Source organism: Lepus europaeus, chromosome 5 (assembly GCF_033115175.1).
Source record: "Lepus europaeus isolate LE1 chromosome 5, mLepTim1.pri, whole genome shotgun sequence".
In the NCBI taxonomy this organism is placed as follows: domain Eukaryota; kingdom Metazoa; phylum Chordata; class Mammalia; order Lagomorpha; family Leporidae; genus Lepus; species Lepus europaeus.
Genome location: NC_084831.1, coordinates 131,310,912 through 131,322,581, shown reverse-complemented (window position 1 = coordinate 131,322,581; position 11,670 = coordinate 131,310,912).

Genomic DNA, 11,670 nt, shown 5'->3' with positions numbered 1-11,670 from the left:
ACCGCGCTGTTCCGATGGCAGGAGCCAGGTGCTTATCCTGGTCTCCCATGGGGTGCAGGGCCCAAGCACTTGGGCCATCCTCCACTGCACTCCCGGGCCATAGCAGAGAGCTGGCCTGGAAGAGGGGCACCGGGACAGGATCGGTGCCCCGACTGGGACTAGAACCCGGTGTGCCTACTGAGCCACGGCGCTGGCTTCATTCTTTTTTTTTTTTAAATCAATTCTCACAGAGACTGCTCACCATCATATAAACCCATACGATCAATTTTCTGAACTTTTATTTATTAAAATTTATTTATTTATTTGAAAGAGTCACAGAGAGGCAGAGGCAGAAAAGAGAGGTCTTCCTAGCTTACTAGCTTACTCCCCAGATGGCCACAATGGCCAGGGCTGTGCCAATCTGAAGGAGCCAAGAGCCTCCTTGGGCCATCTTCTACTTTCCCAGGCCATAGCAGAGAGCTGGATCAGAAGAAGAGCAACCAGGACTTGAACTGGCGCCCATATGGAATGCTGGCACCACGGGCAGTGGCTTTTACCCACTACGTCACAGTGCCAGCCCCTGAACTTTTTTTAAAGATTTATGTATTTATTCAAAAGGCAGAATTACAGAGAAAGTTGGGGGGGGGGGGTGCAGAGAGATCTTCCATCCGCTGGTTCACTCTCCAAATGGCCACAACAGCCAGACCTGGGTGAATCCAAAGCCATGAGCCAGGAGCTTTTTCTAGGTCTCTCACACGTGTACATGGCCCCAAGTACTTGGGCCATCTTTTGTTGCTTCCCCAGGTGTATTAGCAGGGAGCTGGATCAGAAGTGTTGCATCCAGGATTCAAACTGGTACCCATATGGGTTGCTGGCACCACAAGGGGTACCACAGTGCCAGCCCCAATATTCTGAACTTTCAAAGTTGCAGCCCTGGCGTTAGAGGTAAAATTACCACAGTATAATCACTTCGGGAGATTTTGCCTCCAACAGCTAATGGTGTCTGTGTTCAGAGCACATGGAATGAATTATCTACATGAGCTTCAAGAGAGAACATGGGGGGCTGGCGCTGTGCCAGTGGGTTAAGCCACTGCCTGCAAAGCCAGCATCCCGTATGAGCTGAGTTGCACCACTTCTTATTTTTTTTAAAACTTTTATTTAGTAAATATAAATTTCCAAAGTACAGTTTATGGATTACAATGGCTTCCCCCCCCCCCCCATAATTTTCCTCCCACCGCAACCCTCCCATCTCTGGCTCCCTCTCCCATTCCATTCACATCAAGATTCATTTTCAATTATCTTTATACACAGAAGATCAATTTAGTATATATTAAGTAAAGATTTCATCAGTTTGCACCCACACAGAACATAAAGTGTAAAATACTGTTCGAGTACTAGTTATAGCATTAATTCACATTGAACAACACATTAAGGACAGAGATCCTACATGAGGAGTAAGGAGTTGCACCACTTCTGATCCAGCTCCCTGCTAACATACCTTGGAAAGCAGCAGATGACGGCTGGAGTGTTTGGGCCTCTGACACCCATGTGGGAGACCTGGATGGAGTTCCAGGCTCCTGGTTGCAGCCATCTGGGGAGTAAACCAGCAGATGGAAGACCTCCTCCTGTCCTGCCCCATCTCCCTGTAACTCTTTCACATTAATAAACTAATTTAAAAAAAGAGAATGCTGAGAACAGACTAGAAAAAAGTGAGAGAATTTGTAGTAAAGTAAATGAAAGCAGTCTGGCTAGTCCTACCTGGGAAAGAGCAAGTGATCTGCATCATCACAATTAGGGAAAATTAAAAACTCCTCATGCTCTGGTGGAGTGCTTTCATGTGCAGAACATACAACTCATTCCTGTCACAAGCATTTCTGAGTGGCCACTATAAGACAGTGCTAGATGTACAAGTCAATATGAGACCGAGCTCCTCCCAACAATGCCTGGAGCCAGGGCCTCAAAAGCCATGGACATTCAACATTATTGCTTATGATATTTATATCTCTCTGGGAATAAAATCAATGTCTTTTTGGCAGCACAGTGAACCTTGAAGGTGAAGGGTAAGAGTCTAAAAAGTGAGTAAAAGAAGAGTATTGGCCAATAATGCATCCTGGGAATACTGAGTAAGCATGACAGCGTGTATTTGTACCAGGCAAAGTCAGATTTTAGGCTTCTGTTAAGACTGTCCACACTCACACATGAAAAAAAGCAATGTGTGTTGTTTTAGGTGTCTAGGTGTTTTCTGAGGTTCTTTCTAACTCTAACATTGGAGAAGTTCACTGTCAAAGTGAATACTTTTGTATTTTCCTATCTTGATTTAAAAGGAGCCTTCCCAGCCATCCTATGGCAGGTTTTTCACCATATTGGGTTAAAATCCAGAAGCAAATTTACCAAAAACTTAATGAAACTTAAGTTTCTGGACTTCTTCCTTGTATTGGCCCCTTCTCAATAAATATTCACTTTTTCTTACAGAGAATTATGTAAGTTTCAGGTCATATAAGACTTGGAAATGCCCTTTGGTTGAAACTTTGGATTATCAATGCACTCTTATTTACTTCCTCTAACTTAACCCTACAAACTACTATTTCATCTTCAAATGTGCTTCAGGGTAGGCACTAGCCTGGTGATTAAGTCATTGCTTGGGATGCCCATATCCCATTTCAGAGTGCCTGACTTCAACCCCTGGCTCCACTCCCTAGTCCAGCTTCCTGCCAATGCACATCCTTGCCATCCACCCACCTGGGACACCTGGATTAAGTTACTGGCTCCTGGTTCTCAGCTCTTACCTGGGCCAACCCCAGCTATGCAGGCATTTGGAGGTGAACTCGCAGATGGGAGCTTGCTTGCTTGCTCGCATAATAAATGAAATAAATGAAAAATAAAATAAATGAAATAAACTCAAATAAATGAAAAAACATAATAAACTTAAAGATTTTAAGTGCTCTTGGATCTGCTATTTCTTCTCAATTTTGCTAATACCACTTACTTGGTTCAAGGCTTCTGCACTAAAAACTGTATCATGGTGACAGCTGGAAAGTTGTTTTTTCTGACTGCATTCTCTCTCCCAAATGAATCTATCCTGTGTAAGGCTCTCAGACTAGTTATTTTTTTTAAAGGAACATTGCTTATTTTGCAAAATTCCCAACCAAGCTCACGGTAATTCAGTGACTTTCCACTATCCCGGATAAGTTCTTAAATTGGGATGCTTAAATGCCAAGGCAAAAGTGCAACCTGTCAGAGGGTGCTCAAAGCAACAAGGACAAATGTGACATATTTTTCCAGAGTAGCAATTATACTTGATGTTGACTATTTTTTTTTTTTTTGATAGGGAGAGTGGATAGTGAGAAAGAGAGAGAGAGAGAGACAGAGAGACAGAGAGACAGAGAGAAAGGACTTCCTTTTTGCCATTGGTTCACCCTCCAATGGCCGCTGTGGCCGGCGCATCTCGCTGATCCGAAGCCAGGAGCCAGGTGCTTCTCCTGGTCTCCCATGCGGGTGCAGGGCCCAAGCACTTGGGCCATCCTCCACTGCCTTCCCGGGCCATAGCAGAGAGCTGGCCTGGAAGAGGGGCAACTGGGACAGAATCCAGCGCCCCGACCGGGACTAGAACCCGGTGTGCCGGCGCCTCAAGGCAGAGGATTAGCCTGTTAAGCCACGGCCTCGGCTGATGTTGAATAATTAAAACATGACTTCCTTCCTCCCATTTCTCTTATATCAAACACATATAGGATTAAATGTAAAAAGAAAAAAACTTTAAGTTCAGATGCATAGAATTCTTGATTCATAACATACTATCATCACTGCATCCAAAGCTCTCAAGTATTCATTCATCCAAAAAAAATAAATAAATAAAACAATGGGGCAATGTTTGGTTTAGTGGTTAAGACCCCATCTGGAATGCCTGCATCTCATACTGGAGTGAGTGGGTTCAAGTCCTGGCTCCACTTACAATTCCAGCTTCCTACTTGGGCACACCCTGGAAGGCAGCAAGTGGTAGTTCAGGTCCCTGCCACTCACAGGCCAGACCCAATGTCCTGCCATTGCAGGCATTTGGGGAATGAAGCAGCAGATGGGAGGTCTATCTCACTAGCTGCCTTTCACATAAAGAATGAATAAAACAAAGAGTGGGTGTTCAGCCTGGCAGTTAAGATGGCTACCCACCATATTAAAGTATCTGGGTTCAATTCACAGCTCTGGCTCCTGACTTCAGCCTCCTGTTAATGCAGACCCTGAGAAACAGCAGGTGATGGTTCAAATAATTCAGCTCCTGCCATCTATGGGGAAACCTGGATTGAGTTCTTGGCTTCCAGGTTCAAGCCAGGTTATTGTGGGTATTTGGGGAGTGAACCAGCGGAGGATGTCTCTCCCTTTCTGCCTCTCAAGTAAATAAATAATAAATAGCCACAAAGTCATGACTAACATGAAAACTAGGGCATGAATTTCCCTTATAATACACTGTTTTGGATCCTCCATTGCATCACCCAACCTCTTCCCATTCATTGCAACACTACCAAAATTCATCATTCTTTTGCTTCTTTTTATGATATTACTTTAAATATATTGCAGAACAATGTTTATTGGAGGGGGGGTCATGTCATATTAGTTAATTTTATAAAACACATACCATATGCTACACATAATCCTTAAGCACTTTTCACTCAGTATTACTTCGCTAGGTTCAATCCACACTGTGGCATGTAATTGTAGTACATCCCTTGGGAGTGCTACATAAATACAAATTAGGAAATTTACCTACTCTCTTACCTGCTAATGGGTTTTGGGGCTGTTTTCAGGTTTTGGTATTAACAAGAGTGATCACATGAATGCGTTTGTATGCATTCTCTAGAACCTGTTCAAAATTTACTTTTAGATATACACTTGGGAGTGACTAGCAGGTCAAAGGGCATGCAAGTGTTTACCTTTACAGGATAACGCTGACCTGTTCCAAAGGGGCAGTACCAATTTATAGTCCCAACAGGAATAATTAAGAGATTCTGCTGACCTGCGCATCCTATGGATAGGGTCATTCTCAAAATTTTTAAATTGTGGTAGCCTATACATAACACTGTTTACCTTTTTTTGAACTATTTTTTAAATATTTATTTATTTGAAAAGCAGAGTTACAGAGAGTGGGAGAGAGAGAGAGAGAGAGAGAGAGAGAGAGAGATAAAGCGAAAGCAAGAGATCTTCCATTCACTGGTTCACTCCCCAAATGGCCAGGGCTGGGCAAGAGTGAAGCCAGGAGCCAGGGAATTCTTCTGGGTCTCCCACATGGGTGCAAGGGCTCAAGTACTTGGTCCATCTTCCACTGCTTTCTAAGGTGCATTAGCAGGGAGTCTGATCAGAAACAGAGCAGTCAGGACATAAATAGGTGCCCATATGGGATGCTGGCATTGCAGGTGATGGCTTAGTCTACTATGTCACAATTCTGACCCCTATTTTAACTATTTTTAAGTGTATAGTTCAGTGGCATTAGGTACATTCACTGTGTCAACTATCTGTGTCATCAACTATCACTGTGTCATCACTATCTGTTGCCAAAACTTTTTTTCTCCCTAAACTGAAATTTTGTACCAATTTAACAAACATAACTCTGTTGTCCTCTCCCCCTGGCTCCTAGCAACTAGTATTCTACTTTTTGTCTCTATGGATATGACTACTCTAGATACCTGATGTAAGTGAAAACATACAGCATTTGTCTTTTTGTGACTAGCTTTTGACTTGGCATAATATCATCAAGGATCATCAGAATGTCAGAATTTCCTTTCCTTTAAAGGCTGAATAATATTCTGTTGTATGTTTATTTCATGTTTAGTTTACCTATTCATCTGTCAGTGAACACTTGGATCACTTCTACCTTTTGGCTATTGTGACTAATGCTGCTATGAACAAGATATACAAAGACCTGTTGAAACCCCTGTTTTATATTTTTTTGACTATATATGTGGAAATAGAATTGTTGGATTATATGGTAATTCTGTGTTTAATTTTTTAAAGATTTTATGGGCCGGCGCTGTGGCTCAATAGGCTAATCCTCCGCCTTGTGGCGCCGGCACACCGGGTTCTAGTCCCAGTCGGGGCGCCGGATTCTGTCCTGGTTGCCCCTCTTCCAAGCCAGCTCTCTGCTGTGGCCTGGGAGTGCAGTGGAGGATGGCCCAAGTCCTCTTTCTCTCTCTCTCTCTCTCTCTCTCTCTCTCTCACTGTCCACTCTGCCTGTCAAAAAAAAAAAAAAATGGAAAGAATCTTGTAGAACCAGCTGTACTTCTCCTTAATTTAGTGAGTTAAGCTAAGGGACATAGGATAGGAGACTGGGGACCGTGGGTATCTCACATCTGCACTCAAGCCACTAGTGGGGGGCTTGAGTTCACACACAGAGTAGACTACAATCCTCCCTCCCAAACACCCCCAGCAGGGTCACAGGTTGTTGGCCCTCAGGGACAAACTGGCTCCCGGATGACAGGGATTCAAATGAGATGTGGGTGTCCTACTCAACAGCTTAACCTGCTATGCCACAATGCCACAATGCCTGCCCCTAGGTTTAATTCCTAGAGGAAATACCATACTGTTCTCCGCGGTGGCTCGCACTATTTCACACTCTCCCTAGCAATGCACAAGACTTCCAATTTCTTGACATCCTTACTAACATTTATTTTCTGATTTCTGTTTTTAATAATTGCCATTGTAATGAGTGTGAAGTTGTATCTTTCGGAGATTTATTTGCTTTTCTCTGTTGGTTAGTGATATTGAGCGTTATTTCATGTGCTTATTGGCCATTTATAAATCTTTGGAGAAATGTATATTCAAGTTCTTTTGCCCATTAAAATTATTTTATTTATTTACTTATTTGAGAGGGAAAGGGAGAAGAGAGAGAACACTCCTATTAACTGATTTAATTCCCCAAATGTCTGCAATGACTGGGGTTGAGCTAGGGCCAAAGCTGGGAGTTGACAAATGCAATCCAGATCTTCTACAAGGGTGGCAGGAACCCCACTACCTGGGCCATTCCTGCTGCTTCCCAGTCAGCATGATAGGAAGCTACAGTCAGAAACCAGAGCTGGTACTGGAACCCAGTACTTTAATGTGAGACAAGGGCATCTTAACTGCTAAATATCTGCATCTGCTCATTTTTTAAAAAGGTGTATCTGAAAGATAGTGAGACAGAGAGGGACACACACAGACCTTTCATCCACTGGTTCACTCTCCAAATGGCTGCAACAGCCAGGAGAAGCCAGAAGCCAGGAACTTCATCCAGGTCTCCCATCTGGGTGGCAGGGGTCCAAGTACCTGGACCATCATCCACTGTCTCCCAGGTGCATTGGCAGGGAGCTGTATCAGAAGCAGAGCAGCTGGGACTTGAACTGGCAGTGTTTAACCCACTGTACCACAACACTGGCCCCTGCGTGCCCATTTTGGATTGCATTTTTGTTGTTGAATTGTAGGAATACTAAAAATATTCTGTGTATTTGCAGAGTATACATATAAATATATATGATTTTATATGCTGCAAGTTTGCTGAATGCTGAATTTTTTTTGTTCTAACATTTTTTTTAATGGATCTTTGGGTTTTCCACAGGTAAGACCATATTTCTGCAAACAGATAATTTTATTTTTCCTTTCTGATTGATAGTCTCACATCTAAATTTTTGTTTAAGGGGCCGACGCTCTGGCACAGCGGGTTAAAGCCCTGGCCTAAAGTGCTGGCATCCCATATAGGCACTGGTTCTAGTCCCGGCTGCTTCTCTTCTGATCCAGCTTCCTGCTATGGCCTGGGAAAGCAGTAGAAGATGGCCCACATCCTTGGGCCCCTGCACTCACGTGGGAGATGCAGAGGAGGCTCCTGGCTTCTGGCTTTGGATTGGTGCAGCTCCAGCCATTGCAGCCATCTGGGGAGTGAACCAGTGGATAGAAGACCTCTCTCTTTGTCTCTACCTCTCTCTGTAACTCTGCTTAAAATAAAAAAAAATTTTGTTTAAAGTTATTTATTTTATTTGAAAGGCAGAGAAACAGATAGATCTCCCACCTTCTGATTCATTCCCCAAATATCCACAACAGCCACAAGTATAGCATTCAATGTAGGTCTCTCACATGGGTGTCTTGGATTTTACTACTCAAAGCAACACATGCAGCTTCCCAGGGTGTGTGTTAGCAGAAAGCTACAGTTGGGATCAGTGCCTGGACTTGAATCCAGGCATGATGACCTGATGACATGCAGGTGTTCCAAGTAGCAACTTAACTACTATGTAAAATGTCCACTCCCAATTTCTAAATGTTTGCCACCTGAATAGATTGGTCCTGAATACAATTTATTAAAAAAAAAGATTTATTTATTTATTCATTCATTCAGAAGGCAGAATTACAGAGGCAGAGAGAAAGAGAAAGTCTTCCAACCACTGGTTTACTTCCCAAATGGCCACAATGGCCAGACCTGGGCAGATCCGAAGCCAGGAGCTTCTTCCAGGTCTCCATTCAGGTGCAGGGGCCCAAGAACTCAGGCCATCTTCTATTGCTTTCCCAGGCCATAGCAGAGAGCTGGATTGGAAATGGAGCAGCCAGGATTTGAAATGGCACCCATATGGGATGCCAATACTGCAGGCAGTGGCTTTACTCGCTACACCTCAGCACTTTGTTCATCACTAATGAGGTTTAATGCCTTTTATATGGAAGCATTCATACCATTCCCATACAGTGAAATTCACCTATCATATCAGGATAATGTACTAAGCCTGAAGCTCTATCTCCAGATCTTGGACTCTCATTCTCTCTTCTGTTCCTAATGAATGTTGAAGCAGGAAACTTTTGAGGACTAAACGACTACAACATTAAGCTTAAGCCTTAAGTTTCTCAAATGCACACATGAATTACTTTTCACCTTACTGGTGTATAAACTCCTTTGAGAATCTGATGAAAACTTTGAATTTTGCATGCAATATCAGGAAATGTATGGATCTCCTGAAGTTCAACATGGGCCTCTCACAGACTAAGATTTTATTCACCTTACCCTAAGTCAATCTTTCTACTGAATCCTCTTCTCTTCAGTCATTTGGTTGTTTCTACCACACCAACTGTCATGTCCTACCACTTTTTCTTCCTGTTTTTGATCACTTTTTCTGCTCTCCTATGTCCTAAGTAAATTTTACCTTTTCTTCCAGGTCCACCTAAAATTTCTAACTCTGCCAAGGTATTTCACCAACTCATTATCCTCTCTTCCAAAAGTATCAGTCATTCACTCAACAAATACATATGGAAAGCTTTTCTGTACCAGGCCATGTTCCAAAATCAGGGGATACATCAATGGACAAGATAGTCCCTGTCCTCAAAAACTGCAGGACTTCCCAAAAAGCAGATGAAACACGCACTAGAGGCATGCACCACAGACTCAGAGGGAAAGTTGTCTGGGGAAAAAAATTCTCATTTTGTCTTATTTCATTTTTTAAGGTTTATTTATCCATTTGAAATGCAGAGTGGGGGAGGGGAAGGTATCTTTGTCTGCTGGTTCATTCCCCAAATATCCTGAACAGCCACAGCTGGGATAGGCTGAGTCCCGGAGCCAAGTACTCAATCCAAGTCTCCTATGTGGGTGTTAGGAACCCCAAGAACTTGAGTCAAGTACTTGTTGCCTCCCAGGGTACACATCAGCAGGAAGCTGAATAGGAAGTGGAGACAGGACTCTAACCTATGCAGTCCAATATGGAATACAGTGTTCCAACTGTTGCTCCACAATACCTGCTTCTAGTATTTCATTTTTAATTATATTTGAGAAGAGACTTCATAATACTTTCAGTGCTCAGGGTTCCTGAAGTTCTTCATGTGGCGTTCCTGGTGGCAGAAAAAAAAATCATCTTCTCTTAAAAAAGCTTCTTTTTAAGATATATTTATTTATTTGAAAGAGTTACAGAGTCAGAGGGAGAGACAGATCTTCCATCTGCTAGTTCACTCCCCAGATGGCTATGGCCAGGGCTGGGCCAGACCAAGGCCAGGAGCTTCTTCCAAGGTCCCTTGTGGGTAGCAGGAGCTCAAGCACTTGGGCCATCTTCTGTTGCCTTTCCCAGGCCATTAGCAGGGAGCTAGATTAGAAGTGGAGCAGCTGGGATTCGAACTGGCACCCATATGGAATACCAGCATCACAGGTGGTAGCTGTACCTGCTCTGCCACACTGGCCCCCTCTTCTGCGTTTTCTGATGTAGATCTGTTCAGATGTCCAAGAAAAAAAAAATCAGGAGCTGTCCCCAACTCCTTCCTCTTCCCAATTCTCCACATCCACTCAGCATCTTCTTTTTTTTTGACAGGCAGAGTGGACAGTGAGAGAGAGAGAGAGAGAGGAAGGTCTTCCTTTGCTGTTGGTTCATCCTCCAATGGCCGCCGCAGCCGGCGCACTACGGCCAGCGCACTGCGCTGATCCGATGGCAGGAGCCAGGTGCTTCTTCTGGTCTCCCATGCGGGTGCAGGGCCCAAGCACTTGGGCCATCCTCCACTGCACTCCCTGGTCATAGCAGAAAGCTGGCCTGGAAGAGGGGCAACCAGGACAGAATCCGGCGCCCCGACCGGGACTAGAACCCGGTGTGCCGGTGCCGCAAGGGGGAGGATTAGCCTGTTGAGCCACGGCGCCGGCCCATAGCATCTTCTTTTTTAGAGAAAGATTACTAAATTGTCCAATGAGAAGACTGGCCTGGAGGGACAGAACAAAACTGGAGACCAGTTAGAAGGCTGTAATACAAATGGAAACGATGGTGACCTGAACTAAAATGTAGTAGACTCATGTGTGAGGCAAGCAAAGCCAGAGACCAGTCCAGAGGGTAAATTTGGGATTTGCCGAGTCATCAAGGAAACCTCCCTTAGGTGGCGTTGTGGCATAGCAGGTTAAGTTGCCGCCTGCAACACTGGGATCCACATTCGAGTCTCAGCCATTCTACTTCAGATCCAACTCCCTGATAATGCACTGGAAAAGCAGAAGAATATAGCCCAAGTACTTGGGCCCCTACCACCCACCCATGAGGGAGACTAGGATGGAGTTCCATGCCTCGCCCAGTCTGTTACTGCAGCCATTTGGGGAATGAAACAGCATATGGAAGATCTCAATCTGTGTGTGTGTATGTAACTCTGCCTTTCAAATACATACATATATGTGTGTGTGTATATATATTATATTTAAAGGAAACCCCCCAACATACGCTAGCAGAACCAGTTCCTAGCACTGAAGTGGAACAACGCCCCCATTATTTTCAGGTGGACAATGCTAGCCCCCAGGAGTCCTCCTTCTAGGGAGTGTATTTTAAACTTGAATTATCTCTTCCAAAAGAATATCCAATGGCAGCCCCTAAAGTATGTTTCATGACCAAAATTTATCATCCTGATGTAGACAAGTCAGGAAAAATATGTTTAGATATTTTAAAGTAGTCTCCAGCACTGGAGATCCACATAGCTCTGCTGTCGATCTAGGCTTTGCTGAGTGCTTCTAATCCTGACGATTTGCTAGCAAATGATATAGCTGAGCAGGGGGGAGACCACGGAAGCCCAAGCCATAGAAACAGCTAGAGCATAGACAAGGCTATTTGCCATGAACACTTAAATCTGATCATTAAATGTGCATTACTTCTGTTCTCCCAAGATTTCTTCCTTTTTTGTTTGCACTAAATGGAGACAGTCTTAGAAACACTACAAATAGAAGCTATGACATCTTCAGTCCTTTGGTGA